The 19,896-nt window shown below is 42.1% G+C and overlaps 1 protein-coding gene and 2 long non-coding RNA genes across 6 annotated transcripts in view; all 3 read left to right on the top strand.

Annotated features, from left to right (window-relative positions):
• Positions 1-19,896, top strand: part of LOC118370769 (ankyrin repeat and sterile alpha motif domain-containing protein 1B-like) — a 495,760-nt gene that overhangs the window by 145,516 nt on the left and 330,348 nt on the right.
• Positions 1,612-19,196, top strand: LOC127914661 (uncharacterized). 3 transcript variants are annotated; one of them, XR_008089276.1, is made up of 4 exons: positions 1,612-1,721; positions 9,842-9,961; positions 18,229-18,347; positions 19,128-19,196. It is a non-coding gene; the product is annotated as an uncharacterized LOC127914661 (long non-coding RNA). The 3 variants fall into 3 exon arrangements; XR_008089278.1 differs by lacking the exons at positions 1,612-1,721; positions 9,842-9,961 and adding exons at positions 7,991-8,045; positions 10,917-10,975; XR_008089277.1 differs by lacking the exons at positions 1,612-1,721; positions 9,842-9,961 and adding exons at positions 7,991-8,045; positions 14,456-14,514.
• LOC127914663 (uncharacterized) lies at positions 15,130-17,678 on the top strand. Of its 2 annotated transcripts, XR_008089281.1 has the most exons (4): positions 15,130-15,234; positions 15,472-15,531; positions 16,132-16,491; positions 17,634-17,678. It is a non-coding gene; the product is annotated as an uncharacterized LOC127914663 (long non-coding RNA). The 2 variants fall into 2 exon arrangements; XR_008089282.1 differs by lacking the exon at positions 15,472-15,531.

The following is a 19,896-nucleotide window of genomic DNA, read 5'->3' on the forward strand; positions in this document are numbered from 1 at the left end:
TGTCTATGCATAGATAATAAACAGAGAGTAGCAGCAGTGTACATGTAGGTGGGGGTGAAGTGTCTATGCATAGATAATAAACAGAGAGTAGCAGCAGTGTACATGTAGGTAGGGTGAAGTGTCTATGCATAGATAATAAACAGAGAGTAGCAGCAGTGTACATGTAGGTGGGGGTGAAGTGACTATGCATAGATAATAAACAGTGAGTAGCAGCAGTGTACATGTAGGTGGGGGTGAAGTGACTATGCATAGATAATAAACAGCAAGTAGCAGCAGTGTACATGTAGGTGGGGGTGAAGTGACTATGCATAGATAATAAACAGAGAGTAGCAGCAGTGTACATGTAGGTAGGGGTGAAGTGACTATGCATAGATAATAAACAGAGAGTAGCAGCAGTGTACATGTAGGTGGGGGTGAAGTGACTATGCATAGATAATAAACAGAGAGTAGCAGCAGTGTACATGTAGGTAGGGTGAAGTGTCTGTGCATAGATATATAAACAGAGAGTAGCAGCAGTGTACATGTAGGTAGGGTGAAGTGTCTATGCATAGATAATAAACAGAGAGTAGCAGCAGTGTACATGTAGGTAGGGTGAAGTGTCTATGCATAGATAATAAACAGAGAGTAGCAGCAGTGTACATGTAGGTGGGGTGAAGTGTCTATGCATAGATAATAAACAGAGAGTAGCAGCAGTGTATATGTAGGTAGAGGTAAAGTGACTATGCATGGATAATAAACAGAGAGTAGCAGCAGTGTATATGTAGGTAGAGGTAAAGTGACTATGCATGGATAATAAACAGAGAGTAGCAGCAGTGTATATGTAGGTAGAGGTAAAGTGACTATGCATGGGTAATAAACAGAGAGTAGCAGCAGTGTATATGTAGGTAGGGGTAAAGTGACTATGCATGGGTAATAAACAGAGAGTAGCAGCAGTGTATATGTAGGTAGGGGTAAAGTGACTATGCATGGGTAATAAACAGAGAGTAGCAGCAGTGTACATGTAGGTGGGGGTGAAGTGTCTATGCATAGATAATAAACAGAGAGTAGCAGCAGTGTACATGTAGGTGGGGGGTGAAGTGTCTATGCATAGATAATAAACAGAGAGTAGCAGCAGTGTACATGTAGGTGGGGGTGAAGTGACTATGCATAGATAATAAACAGAGAGTAGCAGCAGTGTACATGTAGGTGGGGGTGAAGTGACTATGCATAGATAATAAACAGAGAGTAGCAGCAGTGTACATGTAGGTGGGGGTGAAGTGACTATGCATAGATAATAAACAGAGAGTAGCAGCAGTGTACATGTAGGTGGGGGTGAAGTGACTATGCATAGATAATAAACAGAGAGTAGCAGCAGTGTACATGTAGGTGGGGGTGAAGTGACTATGCATAGATAATAAACAGAGAGTAGCAGCAGTGTACATATAGGTAGGGGTAAAGTGTCTATGCATAGATAATAAACAGTGAGTAGCAGCAGTGTACATGTAGGTGGGGGTGAAGTGTCTATGCATAGATAATAAACAGAGTAGCAGCAGTGTACATGTAGGTAGGGTGAAGTGACTATACATAGATAATAAACAAGAGTAGCAGCAGTGTACATGTAGGTGGGGGTGAAGTGACTATGGATAGATAATAAACAGAGAGTAGCAGCAGTGTACATGTAGGTAGGGGTGAAGTGACTATGGATAGATAATAAACAGAGAGTAGCAGCAGTGTACATGTAGGTAGGGTGAAGTGTCTATGCATAGATAATAAACAGAGAGTAGCAGCAGTGTACATGTAGGTGGGGGTGAAGTGACTATGCATAGATAATAAACAGAGAGTAGCAGCAGTGTACATGTAGGTAGGGGTGAAGTGACTATGGATAGATAATAAACAGAGTAGCAGCAGTGTACATGTAGGTAGGGGTGAAGTGACTATGCATAGATAATAAACAGCAAGTAGCAGCAGTGTACATGTAGGTAGGGTGAAGTGACTATGCATAGATAATAAACAGCAAGTAGCAGCAGTGTACATGTAGGTGGGGGTGAAGTGACTATGGATAGATAATAAACAGCAAGTAGCAGCAGTGTACATGTAGGTAGGGGTGAAGTGACTATGCATAGATAATAAACAGAGAGTAGCAGCAGTGTACATGTAGGTAGGGTGAAGTGACTATGGATAGATAATAAACAGAGAGTAGCAGCAGTGTACATGTAGGTAGGGTGAAGTGACTATGGATAGATAAGAAACAGAGAGTAGCAGCAGTGTACATGTAGGTGGAGGGTGAAGTGACTATGCATAGATAATAAACAGCAAGTAGCAGCAGTGTACATGTAGGTAGGGGTGAAGTGACTATACATAGATAATAAACAGAGAGTAGCAGCAGTGTACATGTAGGTGGGGGTGAAGTGTCTATGCATAGATAATAAATAGAGAGTAGCAGCAGTGTACATGTAGGTAGGGTGAAGTGTCTATGCATAGATAATAAACAGAGAGTAGCAGCAGTGTACATGTAGGTGGGGGTGAAGTGACTATGGATAGATAATAAACAGTGAGTAGCAGCAGTGTACATGTAGGTGGGGGTGAAGTGACTATGCATAGATAATAAACAGTGAGTAGCAGCAGTGTACATGTAGGTGGGGGTGAAGTGACTATGCATAGATAATAAACAGAGAGTAGCAGCAGTGTACATGTAGGTGGGGGTGAAGTGACTATGCATAGATAATAAACAGCAAGTAGCAGCAGTGTACATGTAGGTGGGGGTGAAGTGACTATGGATAGATAATAAACAGAGAGTAGCAGCAGTGTACATGTAGGTGGGGGTGAAGTGACTATACATAGATAATAAACAGAGAGTAGCAGCAGTGTACATGTAGGTGGGGGTGAAGTGACTATATGGATAGATAATAAACAGTGAGTAGCAGCAGTGTACATGTATGTAGGGGTGAAGTGACTATATGGATAGATAATAAACAGTGAGTAGCAGCAGTGTACATGTAGGTGGGGGTGAAGTGACTATATGGATAGATAATAAACAGTGAGTAGCAGCAGTGTACATGTAGGTGGGGTGAAGTGACTATATGGATAGATAATAAACAGAGAGTAGCAGCAGTGTACATGTAGGTGGGGGTGAAGTGACTATATGGATAATAAACAGCAAGTAGCAGCAGTGTACATGTAGGTGGGGGTGAAGTGACTATATGGATAATAAACAGCAAGTAGCAGCAGTGTACATGTAGGTGGGGGTGAAGTGACTATACATAGATAATAAACAGAGAGTAGCAGCAGTGTACATGTAGGTAGGGTGAAGTGACTATGCATAGATAATAAACAGAGAGTAGCAGCAGTGTACATGTAGGTGGGGGTGAAGTGTCTATGCATAGATAATAAACAGAGAGTAGCAGCAGTGTACATGTAGGTAGGGGTGAAGTGACTATGCATAGATAATAAACAGAGAGTAGCAGCAGTGTACATGTAGGTGGGGGTGAAGTGACTATGCATAGATAATAAACAGAGAGTAGCAGCAGTGTACATGTAGGTGGGGGTGAAGTGACTATGGATAGATAATAAACAGAGAGTAGCAGCAGTGTACATGTAGGTGGGGGTGAAGTGACTATGCATAGATAATAAACAGAGAGTAGCAGCAGTGTACATGTAGGTGGGGGTGAAGTGACTATGCATAGATAATAAACAGAGAGTAGCAGCAGTGTACATGTAGGTGGGGGTGAAGTGACTATGCATAGATAATAAACAGAGAGTAGCAGCAGTGTACATGTAGGTGGGGGTGAAGTGACTATGCATAGATAATAAACAGAGAGTAGCAGCAGTGTACATGTAGGTGGGGGTGAAGTGACTATGCATAGATAATAAACAGAGAGTAGCAGCAGTGTACATATAGGTAGGGGTAAAGTGTCTATGCATAGATAATAAACAGTGAGTAGCAGCAGTGTACATGTAGGTGGGGGTGAAGTGTCTATGCATAGATAATAAACAGAGAGTAGCAGCAGTGTACATGTAGGTAGGGTGAAGTGACTATACATAGATAATAAACAGAGAGTAGCAGCAGTGTACATGTAGGTGGGGGTGAAGTGACTATGGATAGATAATAAACAGAGAGTAGCAGCAGTGTACATGTAGGTAGGGGTGAAGTGACTATGGATAGATAATAAACAGTGAGTAGCAGCAGTGTACATGTAGGTAGGGTGAAGTGTCTATGCATAGATAATAAACAGAGAGTAGCAGCAGTGTACATGTAGGTGGGGGTGAAGTGACTATGCATAGATAATAAACAGAGAGTAGCAGCAGTGTACATGTAGGTAGGGGTGAAGTGACTATGCATAGATAATAAACAGAGAGTAGCAGCAGTGTACATGTAGGTAGGGGTGAAGTGACTATGCATAGATAATAAACAGAGAGTAGCAGCAGTGTACATGTAGGTAGGGGTGAAGTGTCTATGCATAGATAATAAACAGATAATAAACAAGTAGCAGCAGTGTACATGTAGGTGGGGGTGAAGTGTCTATGCATAGATAATAAACAGTGAGTAGCAGCAGTGTACATGTAGGTAGGGTGAAGTGACTATGCATAGATAATAAACAGAGAGTAGCAGCAGTGTACATGTAGGTGGGGGTGAAGTGTCTATGCATAGATAATAAACAGTGAGTAGCAGCAGTGTACATGTAGGTAGGGTGAAGTGACTATGCATAGATAATAAACAGCAAGTAGCAGCAGTGTACATGTAGGTAGGGGTGAAGTGACTATACATAGATAATAAACAGAGAGTAGCAGCAGTGTACATGTAGGTAGGGTGAAGTGACTATACATAGATAATAAACAGAGAGTAGCAGCAGTGTACATGTAGGTAGGGGTGAAGTGACTATGGATAGATAATAAACAGAGAGTAGCAGCAGTGTACATGTAGGTGGGGGTGAAGTGTCTATGCATAGATAATAAACAGAGAGTAGCAGCAGTGTACATGTAGGTAGGGGTGAAGTGACTATGGATAGATAATAAACAGAGAGTAGCAGCAGTGTACATGTAGGTAGGGGTGAAGTGACTATACATAGATAATAAACAGAGAGTAGCAGCAGTGTACATGTAGGTGGGGGTGAAGTGACTATGGATAGATAATAAACAGTGAGTAGCAGCAGTGTACATGTAGGTGGGGGTGAAGTGACTATACATAGATAATAAACAGTGAGTAGCAGCAGTGTACATGTAGGTAGGGGTGAAGTGACTATGTATAGATAATAAACAGAGAGTAGCAGCAGTGTACATGTAGGTGGGGGTGAAGTGACTATGCATAGATAATAAACAGCAAGTAGCAGCAGTGTACATGTAGGTGGGGGTGAAGTGACTATACATAGATAATAAACAGAGAGTAGCAGCAGTGTACATGTAGGTGGGGGTGAAGTGACTATACATAGATAATAAACAGAGAGTAGCAGCAGTGTACATGTAGGTGGGGGTGAAGTGACTATGCATAGATAATAAACAGAGAGTAGCAGCAGTGTACATGTAGGTGGGGGTGAAGTGACTATGCATAGATAATAAACAGAGAGTAGCAGCAGTGTACATGTAGGTGGGGGTGAAGTGACTATGCATAGATAATAAACAGAGAGTAGCAGCAGTGTACATGTAGGTAGGGTGAAGTGACTATGCATAGATAATAAACAGAGAGTAGCAGCAGTGTACATGTAGGTGGGGGTGAAGTGACTATGCATAGATAATAAACAGCAAGTAGCAGCAGTGTACATGTAGGTGGGGGGTGAAGTGACTATGGATAGATAATAAACAGAGAGTAGCAGCAGTGTACATGTAGGTGGGGGTGAAGTGACTATATGGATAGATAATAAACAGAGAGTAGCAGCAGTGTACATGTAGGTGGGGGTGAAGTGACTATACATAGATAATAAACAGAGTAGCAGCAGTGTACATGTAGGTGGGGGTGAAGTGACTATGCATAGATAATAAACAGAGAGTAGCAGCAGTGTACATGTAGGTGGGGGTGAAGTGACTATGCATAGATAATAAACAGCAAGTAGCAGCAGTGTACATGTAGGTGGGGGTGAAGTGACTATGGATAGATAATAAACAGAGAGTAGCAGCAGTGTACATGTAGGTGGGGGTGAAGTGACTATATGGATAGATAATAAACAGCAGAGTAGCAGCAGTGTACATGTAGGTGGGGGTGAAGTGACTATGGATAGATAATAAACAGTGAGTAGCAGCAGTGTACATGTATGTAGGGGTGAAGTGACTATATGGATAGATAATAAACAGTGAGTAGCAGCAGTGTACATGTAGGTGGGGGTGAAGTGACTATATGGATAGATAATAAACAGTGAGTAGCAGCAGTGTACATGTAGGTGGGGGTGAAGTGACTATATGGATAGATAATAAACAGTGAGTAGCAGCAGTGTACATGTAGGTGGGGGTGAAGTGACTATATGGATAGATAATAAACAGTGAGTAGCAGCAGTGTACATGTAGGTGGGGGTGAAGTGACTATGCATAGATAATAAACAGCAAGTAGCAGCAGTGTACATGTAGGTGGGGGGGTGAAGTGACTATGCATAGATAATAAACAGTGTACATGTAGTAGCAGCAGTGTACATGCAGGTGGGGGTAAAGTGACTATGCATAGATAATAAACAGTGAGTAGCAGCAGTGTACATGTAGGTAGCAGCAGGGGGTGAAGTGACTATGCATAGATAATAAACAGTGAGTAGCAGCAGTGTACATGTAGGTGGGGGTGAAGTGACTATGGATAGATAATAAACAGTGAGTAGCAGCAGTGTACATGTAGGTGGGGGTGAAGTGACTATGCATAGATAATAAACAGTGAGTAGCAGCAGTGTACATGTAGGTGGGGGTGAAGTGACTATGGATAGATAATAAACAGAGAGTAGCAGCAGTGTACATGTAGGTGGGGGTGAAGTGACTATGGATAGATAATAAACAGTGAGTAGCAGCAGTGTACATGTAGGTGGGGGTAAAGTGACTATGCATAGATATTAAACAGCAAGTAGCAGCAGTGTACATGTAGGTGGGGGTGAAGTGACTATGGATAGATAATAAACAGAGAGTAGCAGCAGTGTACATGTAGGTGGGGGTGAAGTGACTATGCATAGATAATAAACAGAGAGTAGCAGCAGTGTACATGTAGGTGGGGGTGAAGTGACTATGCATAGATAATAAACAGTGAGTAGCAGCAGTGTACATGTAGGTGGGGGGTGAAGTGACTATGCATAGATAATAAACAGCAGAGTAGCAGCAGTGTACATGTAGGTGGGGTGAAGTGACTATGCATAGATAATAAACAGAGAGTAGCAGCAGTGTACATGTAGGTCGGGGTGAAGTGACTATACATAGATAATAAACAGCAAGTAGCAGCAGTGTACATGTAGGTGGGGGTGAAGTGACTATGCATAGATAATAAACAGAGAGTAGCAGCAGTGTACATGTAGGTAGGGTGAAGTGACTATGGATAGATAATAAACAGTGAGTAGCAGCAGTGTACATGTAGGTGGGGGTGAAGTGACTATGCATAGATAATAAACAGTGAGTAGCAGCAGTGTACATGTAGGTAGGGGTGAAGTGACTATGCATAGATAATAAACAGCAAGTAGCAGCAGTGTACATGTAGGTGGGGGTGAAGTGACTATGCATAGATAATAAACAGAGAGTAGCAGCAGTGTACATGTAGGTGGGGGTGAAGTGACTATGCATAGATAATAAACAGAGAGTAGCAGCAGTGTACATGTAGGTGGGGGTGAAGTGACTATGCATAGATAATAAACAGAGAGTAGCAGCAGTGTACATGTAGGTGGGGGTGAAGTGACTATGCATAGATAATAAACAGTGAGTAGCAGCAGTGTACATGTAGGTAGGGTGAAGTGACTATACATAGATAATAAACAGCAAGTAGCAGCAGTGTACATGTAGGTAGGGTGAAGTGACTATGCATAGATAATAAACAGCAAGTAGCAGCAGTGTACATGTAGGTGGGGGTGAAGTGACTATGGATAGATAATAAACAGCAAGTAGCAGCAGTGTACATGTAGGTAGGGGTGAAGTGACTATGCATAGATAATAAACAGAGAGTAGCAGCAGTGTACATGTAGGTGGGGGGTGAAGTGTCTATGCATAGATAATAAACAGAGAGTAGCAGCAGTGTACATGTAGGTGAGGGTGAAGTGTCTATGCATAGATAATAAACAGTGAGTAGCAGCAGTGTACATGTAGGTAGGGTGAAGTGACTATGGATAGATAAGAAACAGAGAGTAGCAGCAGTGTACATGTAGGTAGGGTGAAGTGTCTATGCATAAATAATAAACAGTGAGTAGCAGCAGTGTACATGTAGGTAGGGGTGAAGTGACTATGGATAGATAATAAACAGAGAGTAGCAGCAGTGTATATGTAGGTGGGGGTGAAGTGACTATGGATAGATAATAAACAGAGAGTAGCAGCAGTGTACATGTAGGTGGGGGTGAAGTGACTATGCATAGATAATAAACAGAGAGTAGCAGCAGTGTACATGTAGGTGGGGGTGAAGTGACTATGCATAGATAATAAACAGAGAGTAGCAGCAGTGTACATGTAGGTGGGGGTGAAGTGACTATGGATAGATAATAAACAGAGAGTAGCAGCAGTGTACATGTAGGTGGGGGTGAAGTGTCTATGCATAGATAATAAACAGTGAGTAGCAGCAGTGTACATGTAGGTAGGGTGAAGTGACTATGGATAGATAAGAAACAGAGAGTAGCAGCAGTGTACATGTAGGTGGGGGTAAAGTGACTATACATAGATAATAAACAGAGAGTAGCAGCAGTGTACATGTAGGTAGGGGTAAAGTGACTATACATAGATAATAAACAGAGAGTAGCAGCAGTGTACATGTAGGTGGGGGTGAAGTGACTATGGATAGATAATAAACAGAGAGTAGCAGCAGTGTACATGTAGGTGGGGGTGAAGTGACTATGCATAGATAATAAACAGAGAGTAGCAGCAGTGTACATGTAGGTAGGGTGAAGTGACTATGCATAGATAATAAACAGAGAGTAGCAGCAGTGTACATGTAGGTGGGGGGTGAAGTGACTATGGATAGATAATAAACAGAGAGTAGCAGCAGTGTACATGTAGGTAGGGTGAAGTGTCTATGCATAGATAATAAACAGAGAGTAGCAGCAGTGTACATGTAGGTAGGGGTAAAGTGACTATGGATAGATAATAAACAGAGAGTAGCAGCAGTGTACATGTAGGTGGGGGTGAAGTGACTATGGATAGATAATAAACAGAGAGTAGCAGCAGTGTACATGTAGGTAGGGTGAAGTGTCTATGCATAGATAATAAACAGAGAGTAGCAGCAGTGTACATGTAGGTATGGGTAAAGTGACTATGGATAGATAATAAACAGAGAGTAGCAGCAGTGTACATGTAGGTGGGGGTGAAGTGACTATGGATAGATAATAAACAGAGAGTAGCAGCAGTGTACATGTAGGTGGGGGTGAAGTGACTATACATAGATAATAAACAGCAAGTAGCAGCAGTGTACATGTAGGTGGGGGTGAAGTGACTATGCATAGATAATAAACAGTGAGTAGCAGCAGTGTACATGTAGGTGGGGGTGAAGTGACTATGCATAGATAATAAACAGAGAGTAGCAGCAGTGTACATGTAGGTGGGGGTGAAGTGACTATGCATAGATAATAAACAGAGAGTAGCAGCAGTGTACATGTAGGTGGGGGTGAAGTGACTATGCATAGATAATAAACAGAGAGTAGCAGCAGTGTACATGTAGGTGGGGGTGAAGTGACTATGCATAGATAATAAACAGTGAGTAGCAGCAGTGTACATGTAGGTAGGGGTGAAGTGACTATGCATAGATAATAAACAGTGAGTAGCAGCAGTGTACATGTAGGTGGGGGTGAAGTGACTATGCATAGATAATAAACAGAGAGTAGCAGCAGTGTACATGTAGGTAGGGTGAAGTGACTATGCATAGATAATAAACAGCAAGTAGCAGCAGTGTACATGTAGGTAGGGGTGAAGTGACTATGCATAGATAATAAACAGAGAGTAGCAGCAGTGTACATGTAGGTAGGGTGAAGTGACTATGGATAGATAATAAACAGTGAGTAGCAGCAGTGTACATGTAGGTAGGGTGAAGTGACTATGGATAGATAAGAAACAGAGAGTAGCAGCAGTGTACATGTAGGTAGGGTGAAGTGTCTATGCATAGATAATAAACAGTGAGTAGCAGCAGTGTACATGTAGGTAGGGGTGAAGTGACTATGGATAGATAATAAACAGAGAGTAGCAGCAGTGTATATGTAGGTGGGGGTGAAGTGACTATGGATAGATAATAAACAGAGAGTAGCAGCAGTGTACATGTAGGTGGGGGTGAAGTGACTATGCATAGATAATAAACAGAGAGTAGCAGCAGTGTACATGTAGGTGGGGGTAAAGTGACTATGCATAGATAATAAACAGAGAGTAGCAGCAGTGTACATGTAGGTGGGGGTGAAGTGACTATGGATAGATAATAAACAGTGAGTAGCAGCAGTGTACATGTAGTTGGGGGTGAAGTGACTATGCATAGATAATAAACAGTGAGTAGCAGCAGTGTACATGTAGGTAGGGTGAAGTGACTATGGATAGATAATAAACAGCAAGTAGCAGCAGTGTACATATAGGTGGGGGTAAAGTGACTATGCATAGATAATAAACAGTGAGTAGCAGCAGTGTACATGTAGGTAGGGGTGAAGTGACTATGGATAGATAATAAACAGAGAGTAGCAGCAGTGTATATGTAGGTGGGGGTGAAGTGACTATGGATAGATAATAAACAGAGAGTAGCAGCAGTGTACATGTAGGTGGGGGTGAAGTGACTATGCATAGATAATAAACAGAGAGTAGCAGCAGTGTACATGTAGGTAGGGTGAAGTGACTATGCATAGATAATAAACAGAGAGTAGCAGCAGTGTACATGTAGGTGGGGGTGAAGTGACTATGGATAGATAATAAACAGAGAGTAGCAGCAGTGTACATGTAGGTAGGGTGAAGTGTCTATGCATAGATAATAAACAGAGAGTAGCAGCAGTGTACATGTAGGTGGGGGTGAAGTGACTATGCATAGATAATAAACAGAGAGTAGCAGCAGTGTACATGTAGGTGGGGGGTGAAGTGTCTATGCATAGATAATAAACAGAGAGTAGCAGCAGTGTACATGTAGGTAGGGTGAAGTGTCTATGCATAGATAATAAACAGAGAGTAGCAGCAGTGTACATGTAGGTAGGGGTAAAGTGACTATGGATAGATAATAAACAGAGAGTAGCAGCAGTGTACATGTAGGTGGGGGTGAAGTGACTATGGATAGATAATAAACAGAGAGTAGCAGCAGTGTACATGTAGGTGGGGGTGAAGTGACTATACATAGATAATAAACAGCAAGTAGCAGCAGTGTACATGTAGGTGGGGGGTGAAGTGACTATGCATAGATAATAAACAGCAAGTAGCAGCAGTGTACATGTAGGTGGGGGTGAAGTGACTATGCATAGATAATAAACAGAGAGTAGCAGCAGTGTACATGTAGGTGGGGGTGAAGTGACTATGCATAGATAATAAACAGTGAGTAGCAGCAGTGTACATGTAGGTGGGGGTGAAGTGACTATGCATAGATAATAAACAGAGAGTAGCAGCAGTGTACATGTAGGTGGGGGTGAAGTGACTATGCATAGATAATAAACAGCAAGTAGCAGCAGTGTACATGTAGGTGGGGGTGAAGTGACTATGCATAGATAATAAACAGAGAGTAGCAGCAGTGTACATGTAGGTAGGGGTGAAGTGACTATGCATAGATAATCAACAGCAAGTAGCAGCAGTGTACATGTAGGTGGGGTGAAGTGACTATGCATAGATAATAAACAGAGAGTAGCAGCAGTGTACATGTAGGTGGGGGTGAAGTGACTATGCATAGATAATAAACAGAGAGTAGCAGCAGTGTACATGTAGGTAGGGGTGAAGTGACTATGCATAGATAATAAACAGAGAGTAGCAGCAGTGTACATGTAGGTAGGGTGAAGTGACTATGGATAGATAATAAACAGCAAGTAGCAGCAGTGTACATGTAGGTGGGGGTGAAGTGACTATATGGATAGATAATAAACAGTGAGTAGCAGCAGTGTACATGTAGGTAGGGTGAAGTGACTATGGATAGATAATAAACAGCAAGTAGCAGCAGTGTACATGTAGGTGGGGGTGAAGTGACTATATGGATAGATAATAAACAGTGAGTAGCAGCAGTGTACATGTAGGTAGGGTGAAGTGACTATGGATAGATAATAAACAGAGAGTAGCAGCAGTGTACATGTAGGTGGGGGTGAAGTGACTATGCATAGATAATAAACAGAGAGTAGCAGCAGTGTACATGTAGGTGGGGGTGAAGTGACTATATGGATAGATAATAAACAGTGAGTAGCAGCAGTGTACATGTAGGTAGGGTGAAGTGACTATGGATAGATAATAAACAGAGAGTAGCAGCAGTGTACATGTAGGTAGGGTGAAGTGACTATGGATAGATAATAAACAGAGAGTAGCAGCAGTGTACATGTAGGTGGGGGTGAAGTGACTATGCATAGATAATAAACAGAGAGTAGCAGCAGTGTACATGTAGGTAGGGGTGAAGTGACTATGCATAGATAATAAACAGAGAGTAGCAGCAGTGTACATGTAGGTGGGGGTGAAGTGACTATGCATAGATAATAAACAGAGAGTAGCAGCAGTGTACATGTAGGTGGGGGTGAAGTGACTATGCATAGATAATAAACAGTGAGTAGCAGCAGTGTACATGTAGGTGGGGGTGAAGTGACTATGCATAGATAATAAACAGTGAGTAGCAGCAGTGTACATGTAGGTGGGGGTGAAGTGACTATGGATAGATAATAAACAGAGAGTAGCAGCAGTGTACATGTAGGTGGGGGTGAAGTGACTATGCATAGATAATAAACAGAGAGTAGCAGCAGTGTACATGTAGGTGGGGGTGAAGTGACTATGGATAGATAATAAACAGTGAGTAGCAGCAGTGTACATGTAGGTAGGGTGAAGTGACTATGGATAGATAATAAACAGAGAGTAGCAGCAGTGTACATGTAGGTGAGGGTGAAGTGACTATGCATAGATAATAAACAGAGAGTAGCAGCAGTGTACATGTAGGTGGGGGGTGAAGTGTCTATGCATAGATAATAAACAGAGAGTAGCAGCAGTGTACATGTAGGTGGGGGTGAAGTGTCTATGCATAGATAATAAACAGAGAGTAGCAGCAGTGTACATGTAGGTGGGGGGTGAAGTGTCTATGCATAGATAATAAACAGAGAGTAGCAGCAGTGTACATGTAGGTGGGGGTGAAGTGACTATGCATAGATAATAAACAGAGAGTAGCAGCAGTGTACATGTAGGTGGGGGTGAAGTGACTATGGATAGATAATAAACAGAGAGTAGCAGCAGTGTACATGTAGGTAGGGTGAAGTGTCTATGCATAGATAATAAACAGAGAGTAGCAGCAGTGTACATGTAGGTGGGGGTGAAGTGACTATGCATAGATAATAAACAGAGAGTAGCAGCAGTGTACATGTAGGTGGGGGTGAAGTGTCTATGCATAGATAATAAACAGAGAGTAGCAGCAGTGTACATGTAGGTGGGGGTGAAGTGTCTATGCATAGATAATAAACAGAGAGTAGCAGCAGTGTACATGTAGGTGGGGGTGAAGTGACTATGGATAGATAATAAACAGAGAGTAGCAGCAGTGTACATGTAGGTGGGGGTGAAGTGACTATGGATAGATAATAAACAGAGAGTAGCAGCAGTGTACATGTAGGTGGGGGTGAAGTGACTATGCATAGATAATAAACAGAGAGTAGCAGCAGTGTACATGTAGGTGGGGGTGAAGTGACTATGCATAGATAATAAACAGAGAGTAGCAGCAGTGTACATGTAGGTGGGGGTGAAGTGACTATGCATAGATAATAAACAGAGAGTAGCAGCAGTGTACATGTAGGTGGGGGTGAAGTGACTATGCATAGATAATAAACAGAGAGTAGCAGCAGTGTACATGTAGGTGGGGGTGAAGTGACTATGCATAGATAATAAACAGAGAGTAGCAGCAGTGTACATGTAGGTGGGGGTGAAGTGACTATGCATAGATAATAAACAGAGAGTAGCAGCAGTGTACATGTAGGTGGGGGTGAAGTGACTATGCATAGATAATAAACAGAGAGTAGCAGCAGTGTACATGTAGGTGGGGGTGAAGTGACTATGCATAGATAATAAACAGAGAGTAGCAGCAGTGTACATGTAGGTGGGGGTGAAGTGACTATGCATAGATAATAAACAGAGAGTAGCAGCAGTGTACATGTAGGTGGGGGTGAAGTGACTATGCATAGATAATAAACAGAGAGTAGCAGCAGTGTACATGTAGGTAGGGTGAAGTGACTATGCATAGATAATAAACAGAGAGTAGCAGCAGTGTACATGTAGGTGGGGGTGAAGTGACTATGCATAGATAATAAACAGTGAGTAGCAGCAGTGTACATGTAGGTGGGGGTGAAGTGACTATGCATAGATAATAAACAGTGAGTAGCAGCAGTGTACATGTAGGTAGGGTGAAGTGACTATGCATAGATAATAAACAGAGAGTAGCAGCAGTGTACATGTAGGTAGGGGTGAAGTGACTATGCATAGATAATAAACAGCAAGTAGCAGCAGTGTACATGTAGGTGGGGGTGAAGTGACTATGCATAGATAATAAACAGAGAGTAGCAGCAGTGTACATGTAGGTAGGGGTGAAGTGACTATGCATAGATAATAAACAGCAAGTAGCAGCAGTGTACATGTAGGTGGGGGTGAAGTGACTATGCATAGATAATAAACAGAGAGTAGCAGCAGTGTACATGTAGGTAGGGGTGAAGTGACTATGCATAGATAATAAACAGAGAGTAGCAGCAGTGTACATGTAGGTGGGGGTGAAGTGACTATACATAGATAATAAACAGAGAGTAGCAGCAGTGTACATGTAGGTGGGGGGTGAAGTGACTATGCATAGATAATAAACAGAGAGTAGCAGCAGTGTACATGTAGGTGGGGGTGAAGTGACTATGCATAGATAATAAACAGTGAGTAGCAGCAGTGTACATGTAGGTAGGGGTGAAGTGACTATACATAGATAATAAACAGTGAGTAGCAGCAGTGTACATGTAGGTAGGGTGAAGTGACTATGCATAGATAATAAACAGAGAGTAGCAGCAGTGTACATGTAGGTAGGGTGAAGTGACTATGCATAGATAATAAACAGCAAGTAGCAGCAGTGTACATGTAGGTAGGGGTGAAGTGACTATGGATAGATAATAAACAGAGAGTAGCAGCAGTGTACATGTAGGTAGGGTGAAGTGTCTATGCATAGATAATAAACAGCAAGTAGCAGCAGTGTACATGTAGGTAGGGGTGAAGTGACTATACATAGATAATAAACAGAGAGTAGCAGCAGTGTACATGTAGGTAGGGGTGAAGTGACTATGCATAGATAATAAACAGAGAGTAGCAGCAGTGTACATGTAGGTAGGGGTGAAGTGTCTATGCATAGATAATAAACAGAGAGTAGCAGCAGTGTACAGGTAGGTAGGGGTGAAGTGACTATGCATAGATAATAAACAGAGAGTAGCAGCAGTGTACATGTAGGTAGGGGTGAAGTGACTATACATAGATAATAAACAGAGAGTAGCAGCAGTGTACATGTAGGTGGGGGTGAAGTGACTATACATAGATAATAAACAGAGAGTAGCAGCAGTGTACATGTAGGTGGGGGTGAAGTGACTATGCATAGATAATAAACAGAGAGTAGCAGCAGTGTACATGTAGGTGGGGGTGAAGTGACTATACATAGATAATAAACAGAGAGTAGCAGCAGTGTACATGTAGGTAGGGGTGAAGTGACTATGCATAGATAATAAACAGAGAGTAGCAGCAGTGTACATGTAGGTGGGGGTGAAGTGACTATACATAGATAATAAACAGAGAGTAGCAGCAGTGTACATGTAGGTGGGGGTGAAGTGACTATGCATAGATAATAAACAGCAAGTAGCAGCAGTGTACATGTAGGTAGGGGTGAAGTGACTATACATAGATAATAAACAGAGAGTAGCAGCAGTGTACATGTAGGTAGGGGTGAAGTGACTATGCATAGATAATAAACAGAGAGTAGCAGCAGTGTACATGTAGGTAGGGGTGAAGTGACTATGGATAGATAATAAACAGAGAGTAGCAGCAGTGTACATGTAGGTAGGGGTGAAGTGACTATACATAGATAATAAACAGAGAGTAGCAGCAGTGTACATGTAGGTGGGGGTGAAGTGACTATACATAGATAATAAACAGAGAGTAGCAGCAGTGTACATGTAGGTGGGGGTGAAGTGACTATGTATAGATAATAAACAGAGAGTAGCAGCAGTGTACATGTAGGTGGGGGTGAAGTGACTATACATAGATAATAAACAGTGAGTAGCAGCAGTGTACATGTAGGTGGGGGTGAAGTGACTATATGGATAGATAATAAACAGAGAGTAGCAGCAGTGTACATGTAGGTAGGGGTGAAGTGACTATGCATAGATAATAAACAGTGAGTAGCAGCAGTGTACATGTAGGTGGGGGTGAAGTGACTATACATAGATAATAAACAGTGAGTAGCAGCAGTGTACATGTAGGTGGGGGTGAAGTGACTATACATAGATAATAAACAGAGAGTAGCAGCAGTGTACATGTAGGTGGGGGTGAAGTGACTATGCATAGATAATAAACAGAGAGTAGCAGCAGTGTACATGTAGGTGGGGGTGAAGTGACTATGCATAGATAATAAACAGAGAGTAGCAGCAGTGTACATGTAGGTGGGGGTGAAGTGACTATGCATAGATAATAAACAGAGAGTAGCAGCAGTGTACATGTAGGTGAGGGTAAAGTGACTATGGATAGATAATAAACAGCAAGTAGCAGCAGTGTACATGTAGGTAGGGGTGAAGTGACTATGGATAGATAATAAACAGTGAGTAGCAGCAGTGTACATGTAGGTAGGGGTGAAGTGACTATGGATAGATAATAAACAGAGAGTAGCAGCAGTGTACATGTAGGTGGGGGTAAAGTGACTATGCATAGATAATAAACAGAGAGTAGCAGCAGTGTACATGTAGGTGGGGGTGAAGTGACTATGGATAGATAATAAACAGAGAGTAGCAGCAGTGTACATGTAGGTGGGGGTGAAGTGTCTATGCATAGATAATAAACAGTGAGTAGCAGCAGTGTACATGTAGGTAGGGTGAAGTGACTATGGATAGATAATAAACAGTGAGTAGCAGCAGTGTACATGTAGGTGGGGGTAAAGTGACTATGCATAGATAATAAACAGTGAGTAGCAGCAGTGTACATGTAGGTGGGGGTGAAGTGTCTATGCATAGATAATAAACAGAGAGTAGCAGCAGTGTACATGTAGGTGGGGGTGAAGTGACTATGCATAGATAATAAACAGTGAGTAGCAGCAGTGTACATGTAGGTGGGGGGTGAAGTGACTATGCATAGATAATAAACAGAGAGTAGCAGCAGTGTACATGTAGGTGGGGGTGAAGTGACTATACATAGATAATAAACAGAGAGTAGCAGCAGTGTACATGTAGGTGGGGGTGAAGTGACTATGGATAGATAATAAACAGTGAGTAGCAGCAGTGTACATGTAGGTAGGGTGAAGTGACTATGCATAGATAATAAACAGCAAGTAGCAGCAGTGTACATGTAGGTAGGGTGAAGTGACTATGCATAGATAATAAACAGAGAGTAGCAGCAGTGTACATGTAGGTGGGGGTGAAGTGACTATGCATAGATAATAAACAGAGAGTAGCAGCAGTGTACATGTAGGTAGGGTGAAGTGACTATGCATAGATAATAAACAGAGAGTAGCAGCAGTGTACATGTAGGTAGGGTGAAGTGACTATGCATAGATAATAAACAGCAAGTAGCAGCAGTGTACATGTAGGTAGGGGTGAAGTGACTATGCATAGATAATAAACAGAGAGTAGCAGCAGTGTACATGTAGGTAGGGTGAAGTGACTATGGATAGATAATAAACAGTGAGTAGCAGCAGTGTACATGTAGGTAGGGGTGAAGTGACTATGGATAGATAATAAACAGAGAGTAGCAGCAGTGTACATGTAGGTGGGGGTAAAGTGACTATGCATAGATAATAAACAGAGAGTAGCAGCAGTGTACATGTAGGTGGGGTGAAGTGACTATGGATAGATAATAAACAGAGAGTAGCAGCAGTGTACATGTAGGTGGGGGTGAAGTGACTATGCATAGATAATAAACAGTGAGTAGCAGCAGTGTACATGTAGGTAGGGTGAAGTGACTATGGATAGATAATAAACAGAGAGTAGCAGCAGTGTACATGTAGGTGGGGGTAAAGTGACTATACATAGATAATAAACAGAGAGTAGCAGCAGTGTACATGTAGGTAGGGGTAAAGTGACTATACATAGATAATAAACAGAGAGTAGCAGCAGTGTACATGTAGGTGGGGGTGAAGTGACTATGCATAGATAATAAACAGTGAGTAGCAGCAGTGTACATGTAGGTGGGGGGTGAAGTGACTATGCATAGATAATAAACAGAGAGTAGCAGCAGTGTACATGTAGGTGGGGGTGAAGTGACTATACATAGATAATAAACAGAGAGTAGCAGCAGTGTACATGTAGGTGGGGGTGAAGTGACTATGGATAGATAATAAACAGTGAGTAGCAGCAGTGTACATGTAGGTAGGGGTGAAGTGACTATGGATAGATAATAAACAGCAAGTAGCAGCAGTGTACATGTAGGTGGGGGGTGAAGTGTCTATGCATAGATAATAAACAGAGAGTAGCAGCAATGTACATGTAGGTAGGGGTGAAGTGTCTATGCATAGATAATAAACAGAGAGTAGCAGCAGTGTACATGTAGGTAGGGTGAAGTGACTATGCATAGATAATAAACAGAGAGTAGCAGCAGTGTACATGTAGGTGGGGGTGAAGTGTCTATGCATAGATAATAAACAGCAAGTAGCAGCAGTGTACATGTAGGTAGGGTGAAGTGACTATGCATAGATAATAAACAGAGAGTAGCAGCAGTGTACATGTAGGTAGGGTGAAGTGACTATGCATAGATAATAAACAGCAAGTAGCAGCAGTGTACATGTAGGTAGGGTGAAGTGACTATGCATAGATAATAAACAGAGAGTAGCAGCAGTGTACATGTAGGTAGGGTGAAGTGTCTATGCATAGATAATAAACAGTGAGTAGCAGCAGTGTACATGTAGGTAGGGGTGAAGTGACTATGGATAGATAATAAACAGAGAGTAGCAGCAGTGTATATGTAGGTGGGGGTGAAGTGACTATGGATAGATAATAAACAGAGAGTAGCAGCAGTGTACATGTAGGTGGGGGTGAAGTGACTATGCATAGATAATAAACAGAGAGTAGCAGCAGTGTACATGTAGGTAGGGTGAAGTGACTATGCATAGATAATAAACAGTGAGTAGCAGCAGTGTACATGTAGGTAGGGTGAAGTGACTATGGATAGATAATAAACAGAGAGTAGCAGCAGTGTACATGTAGGTGGGGGGTAAAGTGACTATACATAGATAATAAACAGAGAGTAGCAGCAGTGTACATGTAGGTAGGGGTAAAGTGACTATACATAGATAATAAACAGAGAGTAGCAGCAGTGTACATGTAGTTGGGGGTGAAGTGACTATGGATAGATAATAAACAGAGAGTAGCAGCAGTGTACATGTAGGTGGGGGTGAAGTGACTATGCATAGATAATAAACAGAGAGTAGCAGCAGTGTAC

This window comes from Oncorhynchus keta, chromosome 33 (assembly GCF_023373465.1).
Source record: "Oncorhynchus keta strain PuntledgeMale-10-30-2019 chromosome 33, Oket_V2, whole genome shotgun sequence".
Lineage (NCBI taxonomy): Eukaryota > Metazoa > Chordata > Actinopteri > Salmoniformes > Salmonidae > Oncorhynchus > Oncorhynchus keta.